The sequence below is a fragment of the Triturus cristatus genome, chromosome 3_1 (assembly GCF_964204655.1).
Source record: "Triturus cristatus chromosome 3_1, aTriCri1.1, whole genome shotgun sequence".
NCBI classification, from domain to species: Eukaryota; Metazoa; Chordata; class Amphibia; order Caudata; family Salamandridae; genus Triturus; species Triturus cristatus.
The window spans coordinates 247971218-247999109 of NC_140583.1; the positions used below are offsets into that span (position 1 = coordinate 247971218).

At 44.8% G+C, this 27892-nt stretch overlaps 1 protein-coding gene across 2 annotated transcripts in view; it reads right to left on the bottom strand.

Annotated features, from left to right (window-relative positions):
- The window catches only part of LOC146860031 (uncharacterized), a 171895-nt gene extending 150051 nt beyond the window's left edge, over window positions 1–21844 (bottom strand). The window contains exon 1 of one of the 2 annotated variants that reach the window (XR_014978770.1): window positions 21668–21844. The gene's annotated coding sequence lies outside the window, so the exon portion shown is untranslated. The remainder of the gene's footprint in view (window positions 1–21667) is intronic. The other variant, XR_014978767.1, reaches the window with a different exon arrangement.
- Window positions 21845–27892: the final 6048 nt, after the last annotated feature.

Below are 27892 nucleotides of genomic sequence, written 5' to 3' on the forward strand. Positions count from 1 at the left end.
GTAGTGGAGTAGAGTGGGGTAGATTGGTGTGGGGTAGAGTAGGGTAGATTGGAGTGGGGTAGATTGGAGTTGTGTGGGGTAGATTGGAGCAGAGTGAAGTTAAATGGGGCAGGTGGAGTGAAGTGGAGTGGGGGAGTGGGGTGGGGTAGATTGGATTGGGGTAAATTGGGGTGGGGGAGTGTGTAAAGTACAGTGGAGTAGATTGCTGGGGTAGATTGGGATAGAGTGGGGTAGATTGGGAGAGTAGAGTACATTGGAGTTGAATGGGGTAGAGTGCAATGGAGTAGAGTGGAATGCAGTGGATTGGAGTGGGGCAGATTAGAGTAGAGTAGGGTAGATTGGGGTGGATTCGGCTAGATTGGAGTAGAGTGGGGTAGATTTGAGTATACTTGGATAGAGTGGAGTCTGTAGATTAGGGTGAGGGGGGTAGATTGGAGTGAAGTGGAGTGCAGTAGATTTGGCATGGAGTGTGGGTACATTGGGTGGATTGGAGTGTGGTCAATTGGAATGGAGTGGGGTAGATTGGTGTAGATATTAGTGGAGTAGGGTAGATTGAAGTGGGGTAGACTGGAGTGGGGTGGATTGGGGTAGATTAGTGTTGACTGAAGTAGGATGGATTGGAGTGAAGTGGGGTAGATTATGCTGGAGTGGAGTGGGGCATTGTATTGTGTTGTATTGTAATTGCATTTATGTTGCGCTTACTACCCCTGACGACGCGTTGAAGTGCTTTTTTGGCGAGTAGCACGCTACTCCGGAACCCATAAAGGATTAGTGTTGAATTAGTATAGTGAAATATGAAAGTAATTTGAGTGGTGGATAGGTTAGTCAGTTATTTGGATTCAGAGAGATAGCTGAGGGATAGAAGAGGGGAAAAGGTTTGCATTGATATAGCGCTTGTTACCCCTGATGGGGTGTTGAAATGCTTTTTGGGCGAGTAGCACACTACTCCGGAACCCATAAAGTATTAGTGGTGAATTGGTATAGTGAAATATGAAAGTAATTTGATTGGTGGATATTAGTAAGTTATTTGGATTGAGAAGGATAGCGGAGTAGATTGTGGTAGATTGGAGTCTGGTAGATTGAAGTGTAGTGGAGTGTGGTAGATTTGAGGAGAGATGAAGGGGAGTGGGATGGAGTGGAGTGGAGTAGAGAGTGAAGTAGGGTAGATTGGATTGGAGTGGTCTAGATGGTGGTAGATTGGAATGTGTAGATTGTGGTAGGTTGGAGTGGGGTATATTGGAATGGAATGGACTGGGGTGTAATGGGGTAGACTGGTGTGGAGTGGGGTAATTTGAGGTGGAGTGTGGTAGGTTGAAGAGAAGTGGGGTAGACTGGGGTAGAGTGGACTGGAGTGGGGTAGATTGGAGTTCAGGTGAGTGGGGTAGATTTGAGTGGGATAGATTGGGGTAAAGTGGGGTAGATTGGAGTGGGGTGGTCTGGGGTAGATTGCAGTGGAGCAGGGTAAGTTAAAGTGGAGTATGGTATATTGGAGTTGAGTGGGGTGGATTGGGTAGAGTGGAGTGGAGTAGATTATGGTGGAGTGAAGTTGGGTAGATTGGAGTAGATTGGATTGGGGTAGATTGAAATGGGGAGGGACAGAGTGGAGTGGAGAATGGAGTGGGGTAGATTTGAGTGGACTAGATGGTGGTAGATTTGAGTGGGGTAGATTGTGGTAGATTGGAGTGGGATAGATTGGAGTTAAGTCAGTGGTTAATTGATAAAATAAGAGCTGGGCTCTCGCCAGGAGGCAACTTGCACCAGCCGATTGCTCCTATTAGGGCTGCCTATAACCGAACTAACTACTAACCATGAAACCCTAGAAGTAAGGAGAGGATGTGATGTAACGGCCAGAGCTGCCAATTTTGGAGCTGGTGGATTGGAGTAGCAGGGGCTAGATTGGAGCTGACTGGGGTGGTCAGCTCCAATGCCAAATGCCAGCTAGATTGTAGCAGAGTAGGGTAGAGTGGAGTGGGTGTAGTGAGTTAGATTGAGTGGAGTGGGGTAGATGAGAGTGGAGTGAGGTAGATTGGAGTGGGATAGATTGGAGTTGAGTGTGGTAGATGGGGTGGAGTGGAGTTGGGTACATTGCAGTGGGGTAGATTGAGGTAGATTAGGGTAGAATGGATGGGAATGGAGTGGATTCGGGCAAATTTTAGTCTAGAGGGGTAGATTGGGGTTGATTCAAGTGGAGTAGATTGGAGTGGAGTGGAGTGGAATAGATTGGAGTGGGGTGGAGTAGATTGGAGTGGGGTAGGGCGGGGTAGATTGGAGTGGGGTGGATTGGTGTACATTGGGGTAGATTGGGATGGACAGGGTAGATTGGGTGTGGAATGGAGTGGAGTGGGGTAAAATAGGATGGAGTGGGGTAGATTGGAGTGGTGTAGTTTAGTGTAGAGTGAAGTGTGGGAGATTGGGGTAGATTGGGGTAGATTGGAGTGATGTGGAGTGGAATGGGATGGATTGGAGCAAGGTGGAATTTATTGGGCAGAGGTGGACTGGGATGGGGTAAATTGGAGTGGGGTGAATCGGGGTAGATTCCAGCTGCGGCCGCTGCAGGTAAGAGCGGTGGGACGGTGGGGTTGGCTGGGGGGGTTTTCGAGCGACGACCACAAGGGAAAATTATTTATTTATTTAATTTTCCTTGTGGTCGTCTCTCGGAATCTCCCCCCACACACAGCCAGGCCCACCGCCCTACCACTCTTGCCTCCAGCAGCCGCAGCTGGTAGATTTGGGTGTAGTTGGTTAGATTGGAGTGGAGTGGGGTAGATTGGGGAAGACTGGAGTTGGGCATATTGGAGTGAGGTAAATTGGAGTGGAGTGTGTTGGATTGTGGGAGAGTAGAGTGCATTGGGTAGAGTGGAGTAGATTGGGTGGATTGCAGTGAGGTAGAAAGGGGTAGACTAGAGTGAGGTTAAGATGGTGGATTGGTATAGATTTGGGTGGATTGGGGTAGATTGTGGTGCAGTAAGATAGATTGGAGTGGGGTAGACTGAGGTGGAGTTGGGTAGATTGGGGTGGAGTGGAGTGGGGTAGATTGGAGTGGAGTTAGTTGAAGGGAAGTGGGGTACATTGGGGTGGAGTGGAGAAAGGTAGATTAGAGTGGTGCAGATTGAGGTAGAGAGGAGTATGGTAGATTGGATAGATGTGTAGAATTGGGTAGATTGAGTGATGTGGGATGGGGTTGAGTGAATTAGAGTGGGGTGGATTGGGTAGATCGATGTGTGGAGGGTTATGTTGGGGTAGATTGTGGGAAAGTGGAGTGAATTTGACTGGGGTAGAGTGGAGTAGATTGGGTGGATTGCAGTGGGGTAGAGTGGGGTAGATTGGTTTGGAGTGGGTTAGATTGTGGTGGGGTAGATTGTGGTAGATTGGAGTGGTGTAGATTGGGGTACATTAGAGTAGAGTGGAGTTAGGGTAGATTGAAGTGGAGTGGAGATTGGAGTGGAGTCGAGTAGATTAGAGTAGAGTGGGATGGATTGAAGTAGGATATATGGGAGTGGGGTAGATTGGAGTGGAGTGGAGATTGGGGTTGAGTGGGGTAGATTGGATTGGGGTAGATTGGGATAGAGTGGAGAAAGGTGGGGTGGAATGGGGTCGAGTGGAGTGGGGTAGATTGGAGTAGATTGGCGTAGATTGGAGTGGAGTAGGGTGGATTAGAGTGGAGTGGGGTAGATTGGGGTAGAGTGGAGTGGGGTAGATTTGAGTGGAGTGTGTAGAGTGGGTAAGATTGAGTGGAATGGGTAGATTGGAGTGGGGTGAAGTAGATTGAGTGGGGTAGATTGGAGTGGAGTGGATTAAATTGGGGTGAAGTGGAGTTGGGTAGATTGGAGTGGGGTACGTTGGAGTGGGGTAGATTGGGATAGATTGTAATGGAGTAGAATTAGGTAGAATGGACCAGAGTGGAGTGGATTGTGGTAGATTGGAGTTGAGTGGGGTAGATTGGAGTGGAATGGGGTAGAGTGGGGTAGATTAGCATGGAGTTAGATTGAGTGGAGTAGGGTAGATTGTGGTGGAGTGGAGTAGAGTGGGGTAAATTGGAGTGGTGTAGATTGGGATGCAGTGCAGCGGAGGCTGCTCCATTAGAGTGGAGAAGCGCCGCCCCCCGCTACCACCAGTAAATAAAACGATAATAAAGTGGGTTTTAAACCTGTTTTATTATCGTTTTATTTTAATCCCCTGGACCCGCTCCGGGACTCTGACGAGTCTTGGGGGCAGGTCCAGGGGATTGCACTGCTGGTGGGGGAGTGGTGGGCACTCCATACACTGCGCATGAGGTGTTTGGCCAGCTGTCTCAGGCTGGCAAACCCTCATGCACAGTGAAGTTCTCTGCAGCCTCGGCTGCATTGCTGAGGCTTGAGAGAGCAGGTTCAGGCTCTCAGTTCGCCTGGGAGCACAAGTTGCCAACACTCAGGCCAACCTTGAAGCTGCACTCATGCGAGAGCAGCTTTAGGATTGTCCGCAGGGCAGGCTGGGTGCCTGTGCCCCAGAGCCAGAAGCAAGAAGAGACAATGTGTGAGAGACGGCAGTGGATCAGCATTAAGGTAAGTTTAATTATTTATTATTTATGTATGTTTTGTACTTAAACCCTCCCCACCTTCATCCTCTCCACCTCCTTCCTCCCTCCTCGGTCCGGCCCACCCCCCTACTTTGGCAGGGGACGGGCCGCTGCTGGCGGAGTGTGGTAGATTAGATTGATATGACGTGGAACAGGGTATATTGGAATGGCATAGATTGGAGTGGCGTGGGGTAGATTCGGGTTAGCGGGTTAGATTGGAGTGGAATGGGTAGATTGGCGAAGACTGGAGTTGGGTAGATTGAGTGGAGTGGGGTAGATTGTGGGAGAGTTGAGTGCACTAGATTCGTGTAGAGTAGAGTTGGGGTAGATTGGGGTAGATTGGGTGGATTTTAGTGGGGTAGACTGCAGTGGAGTAGATGAGATTGTGGTAGACTGGAGTGGGGAAGACTGTGGTTGGCTGGAGAGGTGTACATTGGGGTAGATTAGAGTGGTGTAAATTGGGGTAGATTTGAGTAGATTAGAGTGGAGTGGGGTTAACTGGAGAGGGGTTTATTGGAGAGGGTTAAATTGAAGTGGGGTAGACTGGGGTGGAGTGGGGTAGTCTGGAGTGGAGTTGGGCAGATTGGGGTAGATTTGAGTGGAGTGGAGTAGATTGGAGTTGGGTGAAGCGTGGCAGATTGGAGTGAATTGGGTTAGATTGGTTGGAGCAGAGTGGACTGAGGTAAACTGGAGTTGTATGGATTGTGGTAGAGTGGCTTGGATTTGGGTAGATTGGGGTGTGGTAGACTGTGGTTGACTGAGTGGAGTGGAGAGGTGTAGACTGGAGTGGAGTGGAGTGGGTTAAAATGGGGTAAATTAGAGTGAGGTAGATTAGAGTGGAGAGGGGTAGATTGGGTTAGATATGAGTGGACTGTAGTAGATTGGAGTGGTGTGGGGTAGATTGTATTGGAGTGAAGTAGAGTAGAGTGAGGTAGATTGAGGTAGAGTGGGGTAGATTAGAGTAGGGATGTGTGTGGGTAGATTAGAGTAGGGATGTGTTAGGGTGACCAGGCGTCCCGGATTTGTCTGGATAGTTACGGTTTTCACCAGCTGTCCATGCAGCTTTCAGCAAATTTCGCACACGTCCCAGTTTTAGAGAGGGTGAATGAAAATAGTGGGAGGCACATTGATGTGTTCTAAAGGAGGACCAGTTAACAGCTCTTATCAGAAAGCAATTTAATTAACAGGTAAAATGCTGGGCTTACAAATGTAATTCTATTTCCTTAGTACCTCAATGCCTGTGTTTCTATGTTAATGCGCACTGCTAATCTGTGCCCCTCAGATGATGTAAAATTGTAGTCCTTCTATTTTTGCAATTTGTTACCTTTTTTGTTTTCAAAATCTGATCACCCTCAGTTGAGTATATTGAGGTAAACTGAAGTGAGGTAGATTGGGGTAGATTTTAGTGAAGTGGAGTGGGATAGATTGGAGTGGATTGAGGTAGATTGGAGTGGAGTGGGGTAGATTGGATTGTTGTAGATTGGAGTGAAGTGGGATGGATTGGCGTAGATTGAGAAGAGTGGGATGGATTAGGGTAGAGTGGGGTGGAGGGGCATAGAGTGGAGTAGCGTAGAGTAGAGTGGTATGACGTAAAGTGTCTTAGAGTAGAGGGGAGTAGAGTGGAGTGGCAATTTCAGAGACCAGAGTGGCGTGGCGTGGAGTGAGGTGAAATGTTGTAGAATGGACTTGCATGTTGAATAGTGGAGTAGAGTGTTGTAGAATGTAGTGGTGTGGCGTAGAGTGGAGGGGCATAGAGTAGAGTAGTGTTGTAGAGTGTTGAGTTGGTGTAGAGTGGAGAGGCGTAGGTGGAGTATGCATGGTGTAGTAGCACACTGCCATTTCAGAGAACACATTTTCAATTGAAATCATCATTACCGTTGCACAGACAAAGTTTTACTGCACACAAACAATAACGTGTGGACATTTAATTATCTAATGATGTGTTTTGATCTTATTTAACTCCTTCCGTGCTCATGACGGAACCACGCCGTCATGAGCCACGGTTGCCGTGTGCTCATGACGGAGTGGTTCCGTCATGCTGCGGCCGTTGGCGGCCGCGCCGCCAATTCCCCGCCTGTGCGGGCGATTAGCGCAGTGGGCGGAGTCAGGACGGAACCACTCCGTCATGAGCACAGCTCAACCGTGGCTCATGACGGCGTGGCTCCGTCATGAGCACCGGGCCACCGCGCTGCCCCCCCGCACCCCCCAGCGCTGCGGCGGAATTTCCGCCGCAGCGAAGGGGTTAAATCTTTGTTCCCACCACACTTCAAAAGTACAAAAAAAACCTTAATTTGTACTTTTCTTATGCAGATATATTTTGAAATATCCACAGTTAATTTTTGTTGTGTGCTAGAAAAAAAGCCTTTCAATTCACAGCAAGATTGCTGCATACATTCTCTCACAGAAATAAACTGAAGTAAGCTAGAAAGAAAGTTCACTTTCCCAAGGGGCCCCTTTGAACTTGGGGACCCTGGGAAAAAGCCCACTTTGCCCATGCCTTAATAAGTCTCCGAACCAGTTTTATGTACCCAACCTGGCATCGCTAGGGTATTAATTTACTACCATTGAGCCAGTAAGAAACGGTACATTTGCAGATAGAAGCCTTCTTTCTGCCTCTTTGAAATATAAATATGAAATTTTTTTGTAAAAGAAACATCACATCAAAAGGATTTTGCAGCTTTCAAAACTAGTCCGAGATGATTAGATAAGCAAAAAAATATATATATATATAATACCGTTACACAGGATTTCTTAAAAAGTTACTGGATCTTAAAAAATAAAACAAATAAAGCTCATTTCTGTTCCAATACATTTCTATAGTTACTTGGTACCTCTATTATTTTTATGGTAGTGGGGGACACTAACAGTGGTTTGCCATGCGTGGTACTGGACTTACTCCAAGGATCAGCTGGAGTACATTTACTACTGTTTTAGGCCCTTTTTGGCTGCAGTAACTTTAGAAGTGTAGTTTGTGAATATCAATGCTCTTACTCTTTTGTGGGTGGGTCTCGTCCCTTCCTTAACCCCTCCTTATCTCTCCTTCAACCCCTCCCAATAGGAGTAAATATTCCCGATTTCCACCCTCTGTACTGCCCACCTTTGCTACAAAAGCGAATATTTACGTGCACGTAGATCTCCGCAGTCGGAGCAGAGATCTCCACATAGAAATGATGGGAGCAGCAGAGACCTCGGCACGTTTGTGATCAGCATTTTGTAGTATGTGGGTAGGGCTATTTATTCTATTGCTACTAAACATACTACGAAGTGCAGTTTGTGAATAGACCCCAGTGATGGTAGAACAGTGATTTTCTAATACATTTTTAAAGTATTCTGTGGTCCAATCCTTTAAATGTGAATCTGCAGATAGGTTCGATAAGTGAACCCACTGTTGTATGCATCCCATGAAAGTATTTCCTAAAGAAAACAGACATTTTCTATCGAGAGGAATATCTTTGCTCTGACCCTCCCACGCTTAACCCAGTGTTGGGTATTTCCACAGGTTTTGAGCAGATCCATTTTGCCTTAAGCGAGGTTCATCGCGCTATATCCGCCCTCCCCGCAGGCAAAGCACCCGGGTTAGATGGGGTTCCCGGCGACTTGTACAAACATGAATCCGGAGTCTGGGCACCCTATCTCACAATGATATTCAATGCAATTGTCGGGGGCATGCCTGTGCCTGACTCATGGCTGGGCGCGGAAGTTGTCCCTATTTTCAAGAAGGGGTCGCCTTTGCTCCCCGCAAATTACAGGCCCATTAGTCTGATAGATGTTGCTCAGAAACTCTTCTCTAGGTTAATACTTGACCGTCTCCTGGATTGGATGATGGAGTCTGAGATTCTGAGTCACTATCAGGCGGGCTTTAGAAAGGGCGTCTCAACAATTGACCAGATTTTTAGATTGAGTATGCTCTTCTGGAAGACAGCCAAGCTCGAGGGTGGTTCTCTTTACACAGTCTTTGTTGATCTGCGTGCGGCATTCGATTTAGTCCCCCGCACCAAACTGTGGTATGTCTTGCGAGAATTAGGTATCCCAGAACCCCTCTTGCAGATTATAGTGCGCCTTCATACCAACAACTTTGCTAAGGTTAGATGTGGGAGTGATGGTGGTTTATCATCTAGCTTTTCCGTTGGAAGGGGGGTAAGGCAGGGGTGCGTTTTGGCACCGACCCTGTTTTGCCTCTATGTAAATGGACTAATTTCACACCTGAACCATGTCTCTAACAGAGATGCTCCCAAACTTGCAGGTATAGGAATCTCAGCAATTATGTTTGCAGATGATACCCTGCTACTCTCCAAGACTCCCATGGGTATCCAACGAGTCCTGGATGGCTTTGTTTCTTTTTGTGCCGATCGGGGGCTGAAGATCAATACAGTTAAAACAAAATTTATGATCTTTAACCCCCCTCGGTTAACTCGCCCCAATCCAGTTATCCATGGTATTAGTCTGGAGAGAGTACACACCTTTGAATATTTGGGACTGACTCTGAATGAAAACTTGGCATGGTCTTACCACCAGATAAAATCTAATCTAAAATTAACTCAAAAAGTTGGGGGCTTAGTAAACCTGTGGAATAAATCCATGATACACCCTATTGGCTCCCCACTTGAAATCTACAAAACTCAGGCCCGTGGTGCAGTAATGTATGGTGCAGAATTATGGGGCATAATTGTGCCCCTGAAATTACTATTACGGAAAACAAGTTCCTCCGGAACCTAGCCGCATTACCACTGAGCTCACCACTTCTCCCCCTTAGGCTTGATATAGGACTAAGATCACTAAAGGAGGAATCAGGTGTGAAGCCTCTGACTTTCTGGAGGCGACTTTGGGTAACCCCCGAACTTACATGCTACCGGGCTGAATTTATGGATCTTTATCAACATCCAGCTGTCCAAAAAATTGCATGGCTAGTGTATATAAAGAATGAATTATCTCGCCTGGGTCTATCGGCCCTGTGGATAAACCCCCAAGAAGCTTGTAGTAGGATATCCCGTAAAGCTCTGGTTACAAGATATTACGAACATAATCTGAATGCTTCTATAACTAATGATACACTTGGGTTGATGTCTACTACTTTTTTAACTATGAAGGACTACTACAAGTTGGAGATATTCCTGGACGATATTAACCCTATTGGTCTTAGGAAACTATTCCTTCAATGGAGACACAATGCTTTGCCAATAAGAGCTCTTACTAGCAGATGGCACCCTTCATCTCCTAAAAATTGTCCTGCTTGCAATGATGTGTTGGAGACTGAAACTCATATGTTGTTTTTTTGTCCTTCTTATACGAAATCCAGGAAAAGGTGGATTATTCCCATCTGCAGAAACTGGGGCTTCAGGCATCATCTGGAGGCCTTCCGATTGTTGAAATCGGACTTATCCCCTTTAACTGTATTTGCTGTCAGCAAGTACTTAGCTGCTGTATGGAATATCAGAAGAACTTTTTTGATAACATGAATTCTTTTGCACTAATTGATGTTCTGATTCCTGGTCAATATTTTGCAGACACTGTAATTCCACCTTATCTTTCTCTTAATGATGTATTGCATTGTGCAGTTTTTTTTGTCTTATCTGTATTGTTTATCTTTTATGACTTATGAAGTCAAAATAAAGATTAATGAAATGAAATGAAATGATTTTCTAATACATTTTTAAAGTATTCTGTGGTCCAATCCTTTAAATGTGAATCTGCAGATAGGTTCGATAAGTGAACCTACTGTTGTATGCATCCCATGAAAGTATTTCCTAAAGAAAACAGACATTTTTTATTCATTCTGAGAACCATTAGCTTAATGTGGTCATAATTCGAGGAGCCAGGAGTTAAGGTCCCATTTCTCACACCTGATAGTCCTTTTATTCTACCGGGAATTTCCCCGGTGGGCAGAAACCATAAGAGGTTGGTATTAAGAGCCCAGGGCCGCCCCTGGTGCCTCTGTCATGTCCCCCAGCTCTTCAAGGTGAATGGCAGGAGGCAAAGGGCTGCAGGAGGAAGGTAGAGAAAGAGCTGCCAGAGAAGGAGAAGGGGGAGAGGAGAGAAGGAATGAAAGAGTATAGCTGGGTGTATAGTGAGCGAGAGATAGTATGAGTAGATCAAGGGAGGGGTGCTGCTTTGGGCATTTTTTGCCAGGACTGCTTTTTGTTCCCCCATCCAGCTCTTGATAAAATCCTACCCCAGGGCTTCAAATGTATGAGGTCTGATCATATTGCACCTATTCAGAGTTTTTAAGGAATAATATGCAGATTTTGGTGCCTCCCTCCCTCCCCCCAAACTCCATATGCCACAGTAATTACCATACTACTTTTGCCTGCTAAATTCCAGCAGATTTGCTTGCCAACATTTTACAGACGGTGCAGACCTTATGGTACCTGGAAATGAGTGGCTTCCATAAATTCTGCATGAGTCAGAATTCCTCCCCATGTGCAAACAAAGGAGTGCGCGGGGGTGGGAAATACCAGCTCACTCATAAATAGGGCTTTTGGTTTTATGGTCTCAAATTTTTACAGTATTAATCCATCTCTATTTATGATACTTTTATATGTGTTTATCCATTCTATTTTGAGTTGTGTGTGCTAGATAAAAAGCCTTTCAATTCACAGCAAGATTGTTGCATACATTCTCTCACAGAAATAAACTGAAGTAAGCTAGAAAGAAAGTTCACTTTCCCAAGGGAAACAATACAACTGAAATTGGTATATCTCGACTATTATTTAACGGATAGATGTAAACTCATGCTGGAATGCCTCAAAGGTTTCAGTGATACGAATACCATGAGATGATAAATCAACATGACAGTGTGAACCACACTCTGTGACGTATCCCAGAGTCAATCACCCACGTTTATTTGTTTTTTGTACTAACGATAAAAGCAACACCATATAGATAAAACAGAAAAACCACAATAAAAATTCATTAGCTATGTGTGATAAACGCACATTCAAAACATACACTAAAAAATAGCCATAAATGTTCATAGGTCACTATTATTTCTTACTCTCATTGCAGGATGTTTTTAAAAACAGGCTACATTAAAAACAATACCTGCAGGTAGCAGTTGTAAAAACGAGAGGGCTGAATGCACTTGAGTGAACTTTGCACGTTTTAACAGAGACATTAAATAGGCCTTCCTTGGTACAGCATAAAAATTACAAAACATTATGAAGTGCAAGGTGTCCTGGAGAGACACATAGTCGCAGCCGCATGCATCAAGAGTGTGGACATCATACCTGCCCGGGGAAAGGCCAACAAATAGTGCAATAGGTCTAGCCTGAATCTGGTGAGTAAAACGCGATCCTACTTACTCTTTGCCACTGAGAGATAGGGGTCCATAGTTTGAACAGATTTCAGCGATATCTGCGCATCCTGTGGAAAATGGAAGGCAGCTTCTACTCTGACAGAGGTCCATAGTCTCATAAAATTGACTCATCTATTTATGACCAGTTTTTACTATAATCTCAGGGCTGTTAAATAGGTGGACCCTAACTTAGCTCTGCAGGGCCTTCTACCATGAGCCAGGGGGTATGATGGGAGTGATCAAAGGCAAGGCAATCTTTCAGTAAATCTTTCTCAACACAGTTTTCTTCCTTGACCAAATATTTATCCGGAGAAGAAGATGGAGAACCATCAAATGGGTTACAAAGCCAACTCCCAGTTCCTCATGTACTGCAAGAGTCGAGACACTTTGGGGAAATACATGAGGCGTTTTAAAAAAATATTTTCCACTGTCTGCAGCTGGTTCAATTTGGTGTACCCCCAGATCTCACTTCCGTAAACCATTTTTGAGAGTTAAACCTGCAGAAATGTAACAGGGAAAACAATGCGGTAATTACTGAGACGTGGATTTTGGAGTGAGAAACCTGCAAAATCTCCTTTTTATTTCCCCCCAAAACCAGGATTGGTGCTCTATGTTACATCTCTTACACCCTGAATGCTGGGGTGTCAGATTTTATCGGGCGCGACAAATAGCACAGTAATTCCAACAAACTTGGAACCAGGAGCTATGTCTATTAGCTTCTGAGGGAGCCCTGTGTACAGGATGTTGTACTAGTCTACTCAGGGCAGCACCAAACCTCTAGTTATCGCCACCTAGTGGTTGGATAGGAGGCTGGGATGATTCTTCAGAGAAGGGAAGGCTGAAGGTTGATTCCCATGGCCTCCCCCTTGGCTTGGGGCATGAGGGAAAGCTCTGATGTTAAGAAGATGCTCAGGTTTCTGACTTTCAGTGATGCGGGTGGCCACTCTCAGCATAGTGTGCTGGTTCCTGTTCTTCCCAGCAGCTTTGTACTAACGCAGCACTATCGAGTCATTTAGACTTGAGATTTGCAAAAGCAGGCGCAATCCATTTTTTGCAAAAAAAAATTGCAACCATTTTTACACTAGCGCCTTTTACAGTCTGAAAGCAAACTGAGCTTGCTTGCTATTTGCCAATGATGTTACCAGTTTGAGCAGGTGGAAACAACTCAGACAAAATGTAAACCATGTGACATTGCCTTAGGCTAAAATGATGCAAAATTGGCCCACTTCCTTTGCAGGTAGCAATTACAAAATAACACACATTCATTTTTGGTTACTCAGTTTCGAGAGATGCTCCTCTGAGATTCACATGAAATGGCATCCACATGCGGAGTGTGCTTCGAAGAAGTAGTTATAATGGTTTGGCACTACACAACCGCAAAATAACACAAGTTTATTACTATCTGGATTCAAGTGTCCCAGGCAGCAAGGCGTTTTCTAGTTCCTTATTTATACCTCTCATTCGCCTTACGAAGTAAAAAAGTCTACATATTGTGGCATATTAAACAAAACTCCCAGTTATGTCTGATTTATCATGTTTGATTGCAGTCTTGATAAGAATCTGACATATTTGTTCAGACTAGCGCTTCTTCTTGGAGCAGTCTCTCTCATTCTATGTGCTTTGAGTGCCATCTTCTGGCATACTAGAGAAAACGTCTGCATTTCAGAAACAATAATTGAAACGTGCAGAAGGGCCAATGGAATTATGCGGTTGTTCTGTGGTCGCTGAGTTTTCTGCCTAGTTAGTGACTTATCGTATCTTCCACATAATTCATTATTTGCTACATACATTTTAGATTGCTACAATGAAATATGTGTTTCTGACTCAAAACCGATCACAAATTCATCACAATGCTGTATACCTTTACTAACAGCTAAAATGTCCAATTAGTTCGATCGTACATACGTGCACATCAGGCGCGCAACACCCATTGGACTCGCAGGGCTTCAGCCCCCCCCGTCGTGTGTGGCAGCCCGGGCTGAGACAGCTTCCCGGGCAAAAAAGCAGTCGCACCCGAGCACTTCACAGGTCTTTTAAAGACCATTTGCATGTTAATGAGGCCTCGCTGTTGTTTCACCCCTTCTAAGAGCCCCTGCAGCTCCACTCTGCCTATTGCTTAAAGTTCAGCCCCCCCCCCCCCCCGAATTTTTTGCTCTGCCCCCCCCGAAATTTTTGCTCAGCCCCCCCCCCCCCCCCCCCCCCCCCGAAATTTGGCTCTAGTTGCGCCTCTGGTGCACATTGTACTACAGCGAGGTAAGCGACAAATATTAAAAATGCTTTGACGCAGTTATATGACAGCTCCCATCCTCCGTATAAAATCACGTAAATAATATCCTCTGGGCCTGCCCCAAAATTCAGGAATATTGGATACAAGTCACTCGAGTGATGTCGGCGGTGGTGGGAACCCAGGTGCCAGCGGAGTCGAGATGGCTCACATTGGGGGTAAAAGGGGGACAGGTTGGCCAAGATACACCACGCTATGGCTCAGACTGGCAGCTGGGGTGGCCAAAAGAAACATAGCACGGGCAAGGGGAGGGTCAACCACACCAAAGACTGAAGACTGGGTAAGAGATGCGGACTGGTGTCAACAAGCCGAAAAGGTTTCCCCCAGAAGTGGGAAAAGATATGGACTGCATGGACCAATTACAGAAGTGCATCATGAGAGGGGAGGTTGAGAGGAGTGGGGGAGGGGGGAGTGGTGCTGGGATAGGGAAAGTTGTGTGTTCAATGTAGACACTCGCATCCTTTTCTTGTATGATTCGCAAGTATGATGAAGCTATAGCTGGCCCCCATGACTTGTTGCCCACTACACTTCCTTGTATATGTATGATGTATGGAAATGTGCCAGGAGAAATGCTTTCATAAAAAGAATGGTTAAAAAAATAATCACGTAATATGGTGTTTAAACTGGTACTAATGAGGTGAAACATTTAATGTGTGTTAAAGTGGGAATGTGGCACTTCATGCGTCATAATCAGGGCCACTGGAACTATGCACTTTCAAGGTTGCAGTGTTTTCCTCATAATTATGATAAATCTGCTGCAAAAGACCGATTCTATCTCAAATGGATCAAAACTTACTAAAATGCAATAACACGTGTTGCTGCAGAGTGGCAGGCTCTTCGCAAAGGATGACTGGCCGTCTCTCTGTTGCTGAGTGCTGTATTTGAGTGCCTGAATGGTACTAATGAGTCAAAACCTTTGCCTAGATAGTGGTAACATAGGTAAAAATGACACAATAATGAGATAATACTACCACAGCATGTGCTGCATTAATCCACACATTTAGGCAATGCTGCTACATTATTTGGTCCTCGATTGCCACAAAAATCTACCGACCTAGAGACCTAAGTTCTTCCAGGATTTTAGGTGGTTGGACTGGCCCTGGTTTAGGTGGATTAAGTGGCTACAGCGCCTTGATGCCATCTGGTGTATGTGCACTTTATACATTTGTATTCATTTCATTTCACTCTGAGTATTCGTGATTCAGCTTGTAGGAGCTACATGCTAACAAGCATTGCAGCTCATAGCTCAGGGACTAGCCCTAATGTAACTGGGGTCATAACACTACAGTTTTGACATATTTTCGACTTAGAAGAAAGGGGAGCTTAGCATCGACGACGTGAAGCTGAGACACCCAACCCTGAGGATCCATCTGGGGTTTGAAGAAAGAGTGGGCTCTGCGAGAAACAAGAAATAATAGGAAAATGTTGGTCTACTTCCTGATTCGAGCAGACAAAAGAGCAGAGAAGGAAAACAAATACCAAAACTGATCTAAAAAAAGAGAGTGACCTGTGAGCATTTATTGTTAAAATATAATAATGCAACCAAAGAAAGCAGCCATGAAGGAAAGCACTGCATAAGGCATATTTTTAGGAGCAGCATATGTTCTACTGCCTCCTCATTCCCTTTCTCGGCCTAGTCTTCAGTGGCGGCTGGTGACATTTGAAAGTGGTGAGCCGTTAAATGATGACAGTTCTGCACTGAGGCGAGCGAGCGTAGCGAGCGAGCCTAAACAACCTTCAGGGGGGCTCGGGGGTTCTCCCCCGAGAAAATTTTGAAAAAATAGAGGATAAATGGAGCATTTTCAAGCAAATATGAGGAAGCAGGAAGGTTATTAATGCAATACACCCAGCAATGCCCCAGCCTCCTCCTTATGACCCCTATTACCCTCCCATCTCTCTCCTTTGCTTCTCTCCACCTCTCTCAAGGACCGGAACAGCAGCAGCACTTTAATTAGGTCCTCTGGAATTATGCAACGGGAAGTACCAAATTTTGCAGCAGGGTTGACTACATGTTACAGTGTAATGCAGGGTAGTATTTCATTATTATGTCACTTTCTGCACATGTTAACACTATGTGAAGGACCATCCACTGTGCAGCAACATATTCCTGCATTTTTAGTAACATTTGATCCTTTTTCTTATGGTTTTTGTTAAAATCTTCAATTTAGGCTGTAGATGATGGATTATATAGCTAAGGTATCAAATCCATAATCATAAAGGGCCCATAAAATCCACACTGGCATATCAAACCCTTGACTTCTCTGCGTAGATATGTTCACATATATGTCAATTGTGGTTTCTATTTTAGAAATAAGTGTGTGAAGGAGTAATATGCACATTCTGAAATATTGATTGCATAAAAACTAAAATTGTGTGTTTAAAGTTAAGGAAAGAGAGAGTGGGTGCATATGTGGTGATGGGCCCATACAAGTGGTGCATGCAGGACTCAGTGAAAAACAGGTGAGGATGAGGAAAGAGATTACACACGATTAAGGATTACAAAAAGAAGCAGAGAAAAAAAAGAGGCAACAAGTGGCTAACTGTGAAAGACTGTGGATGAAAGCAGTGTGAAGAGAGAACAGGAGCGATCTGACACTCCGAAGACCAGAAGCCTTTTCACAGATCTTGGTAATGGTTAATTACTGCTTTAATTTCCTTGTGAGAAAGTGTCACTCAGAGTGTCGTTCATTTGACAGTAGAATGTCAATCATACACAGGGCCACTGGAATTATGAGGCAAGGGAAGGTCAAATTATGCAGCAGGGTTGAGTAAATTATGCAGCAAGAAAAGTAAGTCATGCGGCATTATGCTCGGCAACAGCTGTTGCTGTGTTTTTACTAACGCTTCAAACGCTTGAGCTAGAAACAAGTTTTTTTGTTAAAATCTGCAGATTATGTAGCAGACTATGGATTATGTAGCAAATGGGTAAAATCTACAATCATGCGTAAATCACTGCAGCCAGAAAATCGCATAATTCCAATGGCCCTGCTCATATGCACACTAAAACCACCAAAATGACACAATTAAGTAGTCTCCAAACTTGGCAGCTATGTTTCTGGTGCTTTGAATCAATTTTAAAATCTCTTAGAGTTTCTAGTTGCTCAAATGGGTGCAATTTCTGATATTTATACGTTTCCCATGTCTTCATAGCTTGATTTCTGCTCGCGAGAAAGTGTCACTCATAGTCGTTGAATGTCACTCGTAATTACAATGGAAATGTCACACTAAAGCCGTCTTAAACCTTGGCAGCTATGGAATAGTCTTACAAAGAAGTAAACCCTATTAAGATTTTATTTTACATATTGATATGTAATGGAGTACGATGACATTCAACTCGTTCTTGACACGTCGGTTCTAACGATAGATAAATCTAATCTCACGACAACATACACATAATCTGTATACCTTACTTTCGTAATTGTCACAGCAAATGTGAAACACTTTAAATGTAATCATAGTAACAAGATATTGTCACTTTCTTTCTCAGACAACACAAACTAAATTCACTTCGTTAAATTTGCCCACACACACACCTTAGGATAAACTTGGCAATTTACACAGACTTTTTAATGATGCATTAAACTTACTTCACAGATAGGAACGAGGTGAACAGTCGTTTGTTTATAATCGCAACACTGACAAAATTAAAAAGCTCAGACCTGTGACGCTCACGCCCTAGAAACCATACCGAAATACTCCATTTCAAACAAACCTAATTTTTTGTTTTACATTAAAACAACTTGCCCCAAGTCACTCGGTCACCTGTACCGAAGTAACGTTGACACACCTAGCACAGAAATAAAAAAAAATAATAATAAAACACTATTTCTTCCAACAACAAGAGCAGTCGCGGCTCGCAGTGAGTAATCGCGGGGGTGGGGGGCCGAGGGAGAAAATGTAAAAAATTAAAACTTACCTGACCGCCTCTCTCTGCTCCTGGTCCGAGTTGGCAATGGCGCCTCTTGGAACAGGACTGGAGTGACAACCCCTCAGCCAATCCTGGCGCTGCTGCAGCGCCAGGATTGGCTTAGGGCACGGTTGCTCTTTGCCCGCCGCCTGCCCATTAGGAGACCGAGGGGCTCCTAATGGGCATGCGCAAGCCAGTGGAAACGTAAGTGCGCATGACTGGGCACGGGTGAAAAATTCACTCACCTTCCCCACTCATGCGCACTTGTGCTGCTGCCTGTCCCTGGCTGTTGGTCTGACAATGCATGTCAGTCAACATGACGCCGGACCGCCCACCCCTTCAGACTCTGAAGGGGGTGGGCAGTCCGACGTCATGCTGACTGACATGATTGTCAGCTCTCCCTCGGCGATCTGAACTTAAGTAAACTAAGTTCAGAGACGCCGAGGGAGCTGTGGGCGCGGGCGGGGGGGGGCAACGCCCCCAATGGACGCACCGCCACTGCTAGTCTTTACTTCCGACCTGGGCCCATCTCAGAAGACAGATAACATTTTGCAACTTTAATTTCTGAAAATGTATTATTCCACGGCTTCCCTTCCACAGCCCCTTCTGAAAGGGGAGGACCATACAATAGGATTAATGTTCAAACATTTGTTCCTGATTGAACGAGAACTAAGCTTCCAAAGGTTATGGCAGGCTAGGCTGAGCATTGTTGGTCCACTGCTTGACCGGCGGCTGGTATCTTAAACACTTGGTGAAGCACCCACCCAATATTTAGGGTACCAGTTGCATGTGGCTGTTAGTCTTGGCTCGTTATAAGCAGTGTTTATAACGAACCACGATTGACAGCTCTGGTGTTGAGAGCAAGGCTGAAAATGAAATTAAATTGAAAGAGAAAAAAAAAATGCACTTATCTCCGCCGGCTTGCCTCCTCCGGTTCTCGTGAGTCCCTCCGCGCTCTGACTGCAGCAATGGAACTCTCCACACAAATACCGGCGCTGCTTTCATGATGCAAATTAGCAGCAAGAGAGCAGCACCAGGATTGGCTGGAGCAGGCTGCCTCGAGGTAATAGGGGCCTTTGTATGCTCTCCACCTAGCTGTCTTAGACAGTTAGGTAGAGAGGATTACACTGCTAATGTCAGGCTGGCCGTCGCAAGACAGACGGCCAAAATGACAACAGGTGGAGTGAGCACCATTCCCCTGCTGCCAGTCAGTAGCAGTGGCCCTGCCGCCTAACACAGATCGGCTGAGAAAGGGAAAAATGAAATGGGAATAAATGTATTTCATTACCATTTTATTATTCACCTTTGTGGCGACGATGGCAGCAGGGAGGTGATGCTTCTCTGCCCGAAGCAGAGGCTGCCGCTGGTCGTGAGGCTTCTGTAAGATTGCCTCCAGCTAAGGGCTTGGAGGGCCCCCACTGCACCCATAGAGAACACACAAAATGGACAGACGCCTCCAGACCGGTCTGACCCCCAATTATTTAGACCCCCAGTTGCGTGTAGCACTGGAATGCATGCGAGGTCACAGCATTACCCGTACGCCTGCCAGGTGGCACACTCCTCTTCGGGCCTGGTATACCATAATATGTGTATTTGTAAAGTGCATGTTCACCCCCAAAGGGGCATCTTGGTGCTAAATAACAGATTTTTATTGTTACCCAACTCAATGGAACTCATTTTATCGACCTCAGAAAGGATGAGAGGTCCAGACGGGATTTGAATCTGTGACCATGAGGTCGAAAACAGGTGACTGCAGTGGACGCATTAGTCCACTAAGCCACCAGACCCGGTATGGGGGCAGTGGTCGAATTGGATGGGGTCTGGGGGGCACAGCGTGCCCATTCTTTTTTAATCTAATGAAAACAGTTCACCTACTTTTTATGAAAAGACATCTGTCCCCAGATGGCTAAACCTTGGAGGTGAAATGCCTCAGATGAAGTGTAACGCAGGGAGCCTCCTGTGCTGTGTAACTGAAGGAGGGACAGACAGCGAAACAAGCCTTCCTCCCAGGGTGCCTGCTTGCCTGAAAGAAATGTAAATCTGCACGACTGGTTACTCTGCGAATGTAAAGGGAGCTTGGAAGCAGGTATTGGCTTTAATTGGTGGAATCATTGGAAGCTTCATGATGACACAGACTTATTCTTATTAGGTGGTATTGAAAGGGAGTTAACAGCTGATCTGTGAAGTGTGTGCTTTTAAAGGACAGTTATAAAGAAATGCACTATGTACAGCCTACATAGTACTAACATCTGAATGCTGGAAGCAGTTTTTTTTGTCTTAAACTTTTTTGCATATTTTGTAGCAGCCTATTTTATACTGTGTGCAATGCAAGTTTAAAATAATGACTTACATATTCACTGTACTTTCTGCCACAGACTGGAAGCTCATAGCACTGAACATACACAACTTACTATTCTCCACTGCACCAACACGGATTCCATTCTGTGGCTTCTGGTTACAAACACAGACCCCTGCAGTGCATTAACTAAAAGAGGTTTCATAACGTGTGATAGTCCATTTACCATTGATTAACTCAATTTGCATTTCTTTTTCATTTAAGCTATGTGTTATTTTATATATAGTTACCTGAAGGTGAAAGACAGAAAAAAGTTACAGAAAATGTTTATTTTTAGCCAAGCCTTTGGACCCGGCCCCACGCTCACTCACCCTGCCCCCTTGTGCACAGCATCAGGTTTCACATACATTTTTTAATGCCCTTTGACTACTGGATGGGTGCAGATCTAAAGGCCAGTAAGAAAAATCTCCTCATAAGTAAGAAAATATAAATATTATCTAATCACAACTTACGTACAAAGTAGTTCATGAAAAAACGAATTCCAAAATGCTTCAAAACATCCATTATCAATTTCATCTTGATTAGAAGTAAATTTGGATACATTTTAGAGTTCCAAATGAACTTAACATTCATAATTGCCTTGATATTCCTAGCTTGACTCACAGCTCCACCTAGTGGCTGTTTCTTATAATCGTTTTTGCAAAATAATCAGCTGCTCTCTACACCATATATTTTCAATAAAGAAAAGCGTTAACTTTTCATTATTTCCTAAAGATTTGCATAATAGTGACTTTACTGGAAATGTCATTTTAGAACCTTTGGCATGACTATGAGATCACAGGAAGCTATATCACATTGCTGCATGGCTTTGGCCTTTGACCTAGATGGTATTATGAAAATAACATACAAAGAGTGAAATTGTGCACTGCTGCCTGTCTTTACCTTCCTCAACATCAAACAAGCGAATGCCAACTGAATAACCACACACCAGTCAGGTGACCTTGTCTGAATAACACACAGTAGTCAGTGTACCCTCACTGTACAGCACTCAGCGCAAACCCCTCTCAGCACACCAGACAGGGTACCCTGCCAGAACACAGAGCTATCAGTGTTGCCCCACTTTACATCATTAACACTACAGCACACATGATACTCTAGGATGATATTCGAACAAAAGGAGGGCTGATGGCCCTTCAAAATAAGCCTTTGTTTTGGGCCCAGCTGAAAGTGAAAATAAGAAAACCTTTTCACCACCTGCAGGTTGCTGCTCGGAATGGAAATCCTCTATGAACAGCTCACACCAGTCAGGTTTTTTCGGACTCAACAGCACTTACCATTCAAGGCATCGTCTTTGTGCAGCTCACACACTGGCCAGTGTACTCAACCACATTTTCTTGATGCCTGGCTTGAAGACAGTCTCGCCTGGAGAGCCAGAAACACAGCTGAGGGCAGCGCCCAGGCAGAGGAACACAGGTGAAAATCAGAGCCCAAGCAGAAGCTTCCTTTCATGCGCAGAGAGAAACGAAAGCCGGGCATCTGGCAATTATGTGGGCGTGGTTTCCATAGGCAGCAGGATCTGCACATCCTGTGATAGATATGCAACGTTTGCTCCAGGCCACCACTCAGATCGCACATACGGTTAGCTTATATTTTCTCTTCTAGGTATCTCCCTTTTTGAATCATATATGCTGTTCATCTAGGGATAAGTGACAAATGCAAATGCATGATTATTCATGTTGTTATTTATTGCACTGCGATAATTAAGTCACCTTCAATATATTCATATTTTTCTGCATGGCTTGAAAACTCTTTTCTGGTTATTGTTTTAAATATTGAATAATGTTTCATGGAAGCTGATAACTACACTTCTTGTTTATTGTTTTTAAACAAAAAGCAGTTTTTCACAAAATGTAAGCAAAAGGGTGCCAGGGCCTTTCTTCTAATTGTTTGTTCTGAAAATGATCTACAAAGTTCAGATACATTATTGAAACTAAGAAACTCATTTACGAGGCCCTAGCGGCACATTTGAGCCGCCGGAGCTTCACTTTATTTTACGCTTGGTGGCGCAATGTGCCGCAGCATATTTACAAAGCCACGCAAGACCACTTTACCTGACTTTTCATGACTTTCTGAAAATGCGCCCCTTTTACTTGGTGAAAGGGGCGTTTCATGGTCATTGCTATCGGTGTTCCCATGCAACACCCATGGAATCTGAGGCATTCCCAGAATTACGAGGAGTCGTAAACCTAGGAATGCGTCAGATTTTAGCGCCACCCCAGCGGTGGCATTAGAGAGGTGCAACAAGAAGAAATATCCTTACTTCTCCTCATTTGCTCCTCTTTCTATGTGTGCTTCATTCTGCAGCACACATAGAAGGAGGAAATCGCCTTCATGCAGAAAGGTGTCCCTTCCTACACAAAATCAATCATTCCTGCAACGCAGGTACCCTTGCAACATGGTGCAAGGGGGCCTGCGTTGGCACTAGGCTGCTTTATTTGCATTGGCACAGGGGTCAGTACAGGAAGGCGCTGTATTCTTGTAAATACGGCGCATTCAGCACCTTTCGAATGACGCAGTGCAGCGCTGCAAAATTGCTTGCGGTACTGAGCTGCGCCATTCTATTGTAAATGAGGCCCAGAATGTAGTGGAACAGAGAGAAACTTCTTACAAGAGACTCGGGACACTAAAGGCTATAGGCAGGTGCATCGGCCTTCACTTGGGGGCCAATCTACCTCCTTTCTGGCACAGATACGCATAGGAGACATTGTTACTTTGCTGAACATTGGTTCTATTGTTCAGCTTTCATGAAACCTTGTTCATTATTTGAAAAAAGAAGGGGATACCTAGGAGAGAAAATATATGATCATAAAAACAATACTGGCACTTTCCTATGGAATGCCTGCATGAGGACAGGATTGGCTGTGCTGGTGACGGGTAGTCAGAAATGGGCAACACACATGGGACAGCCTTATACCTGGGTAGCATGATTCCTGTCATGCCAGTGTAGATGACATCCTGAATGGCAATGCCTATGGCAAGGGATGGACGAGACAGCTAATAATTCCTAGAACCAGAGGTGTACAGACTGGGGGTGCAGGGGCGTATCTATCAGTGGTACAGCTGGCACAATGGTACCAGGATCTAAAGGGTGAAGGAGCCTAGTCTGCCAGCATGGGTTGTAGTTTGTTTAAAAAACAAATAAATAAACAAACATGCCTGGTTTCATTTGCCATTCTTCTGGTGGAAGAGAATAGGGGTGAGGAGGGGGGGTTCATGGATAGCAAGGCACTCATAAGATCTGTGTATGACTGTGTATGGGTCAAGGTGGAGCAGTGCTGAACAGAACTTACCGCATGCTGGACTTCTTGTGAACCGAAGGGGGATGGGAGCACACTACCTCACATCACAGCACAGTTTGCCCCTTAGCATTATGGATGCAGTACAATGTATGCGCTTAATTGAATATTAGCTGTAGTTTTTCACCAGAGTTGGGGCAGATAGGGCTGTGTATCTTTAGATACATGTTTCTGTAGAGATTAGAAAAATGAATTACATCACGGGTTGCTGATAATTCTGCTACAGTCCTCTCAGGACTCAGTCCTTCTGCCTTTCAAACAAGTGCATCTCCAAAAGCTTGTCAGCTCGCTGGCTCAAGGGAGCCTTTTTAAACGGATGGGGAATGGGAGCACACTGCTTCACATCACAGCACAAGTCGCCCCTTAGCAAAATGGTAAATGCAGTACAACGTCTGCGCTTACTTGAATATTAGATTCATTTTTCTTCAGGTTTGGTACAAATAGTGCTGTTCATCTCTAGACACACGTTTCTGGATTTTATCCTTCATCAGTAGAGATCAGTAAAAGAATGACCTCAGGGGTTGCTGAGAACGCTGCCAGGGTCCTCTCTGATCTCAGTACCTCTCACTGGACCACAGGTGCATCTCCAACAGCTCATCAGACTTCTAGTGAAGGCCGGCTGGGCACTTGCACAGCAGGCACAGCTCCACTGATCGAGAGGATGTGCTCAAACAAGGCAATACAGAGCAGCGGGCAGGCACATTGAGCAGAGAGCTGTGACTGCCCACACAGATTCTGTTTTCTCCAAATAAAAATGTAATGATCCGGATGTTGATGTGTATAAGGCGCTGCAACAAGCAGATAACATTTTCCGCTCCACCAACCTAGAAGCACAACATTATATAACCTTATTCAACGTCTATTTTACTCCAGCTAAATTGTTTAATTGGGGTAAGAGAGTATGATAAGTGTCCAAGGTGCGGTGAAGGGCCAGCTGCCCTGGTCCACATGTTCTATGACTGCGAGAAGTTACGATCTATTAAAAAAGAGATGGTAACATTTTGGGAGGGGCTGCTAGGGCATAAGATCAACCTATCCCCTATCCTGATGATATTGGGTCATCTCTTTGGGCGCAGGAAAGGAGGAAGGATACGTCTCATTTATATGCGTAGCAGTCCTCAGGAAACTCTTAGCATCGGGGTGGAAGGATGCCGAACCTCCCACTTTCCATATGTGGCTGGCCCGCCTCCTAGGGGTTCATAACCTGGAGTCCACACTTTACACAAGGCGAGGAAGGGAGACGAGGAAGTTGGGGTTGACAATCTGGGCACCCTTAGCGAGGTGGAGAGATAATATTCAGCGCAAGTCATATTAATGGATCCAGATAATTGCGCTTTATTATGTATCTACAAGGTTTTATCTTATATTCTTCTTTTTTTCAAGACGTGTTGTATATATGTATGAAATGTAAACTATTATTATATTGTCGTTCCTGTTTATTTAAAATAAATAAAAATAATTTTAAAAAGAGCAGAGAGCTGTGACATGTACCCTGCGATTAGGGGGAGGGAGAGTGTCTTGCTGAGCGGGGCTGGCCTCTACTCCAAGCTGCTGCAGGGCATGCACAGGAGGCAGCGAAGAATGCACCAAGCGTTAAGAGGTGAGAAATGGGAAATCGGACAAAAAAAGGAATGGAATGACTTTGTAATACAAACCGTTTCCTGTACTGTGAACATTAGTAAGGGTGACAACATCTAGAGCTCAGAAAAGAAAGCATAGGTTCTAAGGCTGACCTCACATGGACGTGAATCTGGGGACTAGTTACAATTGTGCTCCGTAAAAAGTGGCAGAATGTGTACCTCACTCGCCTGCCTCCTTGCTTGAACTCTTTGCTGCCCACCCTCATCAGTGACAAGGATGCTATCAAAGTTCATGTTTTCTCTCACATCAGATGTCACCTAAGAGGGCCAGTAGCTCTTGTTTAACTCTATCCTATCGGTGTGAGGGTTATTCTAGAGTTTCCACAGGCCCTAAAGCTTGATGGCAAGACAGACTTAGCAGGGGCCTAGCTTGGTCAGTAAAATTGGGGGGCGAGGTTCAGATTTTCCAATAATCACGCTGGCATATAATATTAAAATATATTATACGACAAGCAGGGTGCACGAGAGGGGCAAAAGGGGCAGTGGAAAGGGAGACAAACGTAGATTGGTAGGGGTACAAAGTGGGAGAAAACAGAATGTTTTGTAAAATAACCACGATTTTTTATGACTTTCACAACAGAGAGAGAAAGAGTGTGTGTGCGTTTTTGTCTGTGTGTATGGAAAACTTCCAGGAGAAATCTTGCAGACACCTTACCATACCCGACTGAAAGCACCTGGACCAACTATTTACCAGACAATATATTAGGGGGGTAACACCCCAAACGCCCATGTACAGCTACGCTCCTGAGACTCAGCCTTTCATCGTATTAAATTGAGTAATACTGACATCTGTTATTTACAGTGCTTAGAAAATGAGGACATGTGGTATTTAGCAATGTATAAAAACAAGTTCATATTATCATTGTTGTTGTCAGCGTTGCCCTAGATGCGAATCTGAGTTTCCGTCAGGTAACATTCAGTTAGTTTGCTCCTGTGTACGGATGGAGGGTAATGTACGCAGCATTACAGATTTAGGGCTTGATTCACAAAACCCATATACCCCAGTCGGGTTAGCCCTACCTTCGGAGCTTATTCGTTATTTCTTAGGAAATCACAAAGGATTCTTTAAGTCTCTAGGAAATCTACATAGTTGTGAACTTCTGAAAAAAATCAATGTATAGCACGTACTCTTGGGGCTTTTCCATGGGGGGACGTGGAGCTCTGCATGCATAAAAGCAATAGAAATGTACATTGATTTGTGACTCTTATTTCTACATGGGGGAAATATTTGTCCCTGTTGAAAAACATCTTGCGCCCATTAAATATGGGAAACAATAAACCTCCCATTAAATATGGGCTTGAGTGCTCCATTTGGCCATTCTGGCAGCACATTTACTTCCTCCATGCCGGTAATAAAATTTCATGCAAGTCTAAGGTAAAAAAAAGCTGCCTGCAGGAATTAATGTGAGTAGCCACAACCTTACAAGTTCATGGCTGAAGGGGTCCCTCCTATTTTTTTAGAAGATTAATGTGAAAAAACCAGAGAGGTACCTTGTTTCCTATTGAGCTCCAGTCTGTAGGTGACAGGCGTCACCTGTTCCAGTACAATGTAGGGACCCTGCCATTGTCCCAACAGCTTATGGTCTGAGGAGGTCATCATCAGTAACACTGCATCTCCAACTGGAAAGGACCTATCTTTGGCTTTTTTATCTTCCTGTTCTCTTTGTGCCTCCTGGGCTTTTTCCATATTGTTCCCGACTATGGTTCGTATCTGTCCCAAATGGGACTTTAGATTAGTGACGTACTCTATCAGTGGGGTGGTATTATTGGGCTCTGTTTCCCAGGTCTCGTGAACCAAGTCTAGCAAGGAACGGGGCTGATGGCCATAGAGTAGTTCGAATGGGGAATACCCTGTACTCCTCTGGGTTTTGCACCGGATCACATATAACGCTAGGGGTAACATGTCCTCCCACCGTTTAGACTCAAGGGCAAGAAGTTTTTTTAAGGTAGTCTTAAGGGTAGCGTTGTAGCGCTCAACTAGACCATCAGTTTGAGGGTGGTAGGCTGTCGTTCATATCTGTTTGATACCCAACTGGGTACACACTTGCTTCATCAATTTAGATACGAACGGGGTCCCGGGTCTACCCGGGAAAACTCCGATATCATAGCTTTGGCTATACTAGAAGCATCTGGGTGTCGTAAAGCAAGTGCGTCCGGAAAACGGGTAGCGTAGTCCACGAGGGCCAATACATAACGGCACCCACTATGAGAAGGCAACTGGGGCCCTATGATATCCATCCCAATCCTACAAAAGGGTTCATTGATGATAGGTAGCGGATGTAATGGGGCTCTGGGTGGTCTGTACCTGCTTTTTCTTGGCATATGGGGCATTCACGACAATACCTTTTCACTCTGTTATAAATACCGGGCCAATAGAACTGCTTCGTGATTAACTGTTCCGTTTTTTCCTCCCCAAAATGCCCACCCAATAAATGACTATGGGCCAAATAGAGTACCTTATCCTGAAACAGGGTAGGGACCAACAACTGAAGGGTGCTAGTGGTCTCTGCTTTTCTGTATAACAGGCATTCTTGATAAAGAAATAGGGACATACGTGTAGTGG